This window comes from Limulus polyphemus, unplaced genomic scaffold (assembly GCF_000517525.1).
Source record: "Limulus polyphemus unplaced genomic scaffold, Limulus_polyphemus-2.1.2 Scaffold396, whole genome shotgun sequence".
NCBI classification, from domain to species: domain Eukaryota; kingdom Metazoa; phylum Arthropoda; class Merostomata; order Xiphosura; family Limulidae; genus Limulus; species Limulus polyphemus.
The window spans coordinates 29,205-30,279 of NW_013666006.1; the positions used below are offsets into that span (position 1 = coordinate 29,205).

At 27.2% G+C, this 1,075-nt stretch overlaps 1 protein-coding gene across 1 annotated transcript in view; it reads right to left on the reverse strand.

Moving 5' to 3' along the window:
• The window catches only part of LOC106457956 (putative ATP-dependent RNA helicase me31b), a 22,856-nt gene that overhangs the window by 11,352 nt on the left and 10,429 nt on the right, over window positions 1–1,075 (reverse strand). The window lies entirely within an intron of this gene.

The window sequence follows — 1,075 nt, forward strand, 5'->3', positions numbered from 1 at the left end:
CAATGCTTTCATACACAAAATATATAATTTTTTTTTTATTAAGTCTTAAGGTTTATGATAAAATGTTTTTCTCATGCCTTTTTTCTTTTCACATCTTGCCAATCTATCATGCAAAGTAATTTTTAATTTTAAGATTAAAAATACTTTTATGCATCAGAAAATTTTGAAATTTCACATGCAAAATCTTTATAATGTCGAGATAGTTATCAAACCTTTCTTAAGAAAAAAACTTTATATTTTATCTGTTATTTCAGTAATTAATCTCTGTACAGGTTTGGTAGATTTGACCGATCTCGCAACCACCATAAAAATTAGGAAATGTACATTAATGCCTCTCTCATTCTAGAATGAAAACAAATTATAACATGAAATATAAATGTTTAGACTAAATAGGTTAAATCTCATAACATTATACATTTATATATATTTATTATCTTTATTATATTGTCCTTTCACCCATGCCTGGCTAACAATACAGAAGATATAATGACACGACTCACGTGCACTCATGTTACTGTATCAAATAACTTAAAACTGACCTTTGGTCTGTACAAAGTAACTTGTCTTGGCCGAGTTTTAGCCGACTAGTATTTTGTAAAATACAGTCACATTTCAATTATTATACATTATATATGTATATAGATTATTGCTATTTTGAAATAAGTTCATAAACATATTTTTACTAAAACATAGAACAGTAAATAAAGAAGTAAAGCAAACAATTATCTTTCTATTTACGACCTTTGTATTCTGTTGCTGTAGGTTGCTAAGCCTTTAAAAATTGTACACGTGGAGGATATGAAACAATTTTTTTTTAGGTTTGATATATATACATTTGAATAAATACAAATTTTAAATTACTACATCAATACCATAGAATTCAACTATAGAAGTAAGTGTACATAGGGGAGCATTTCCAAAAATGTAAAGAGGTGGGTGGGGTGCCACTGTGTTTAATTTATTACATGAGCAATATCTCAGCAAATGAAAAGATAAGACCTTCTTAGTTTTATATTCTAGCTTGTCAATATCTGTAACTTGAGTTTCTAATTTGTATGAAACTATAGACTTAGTA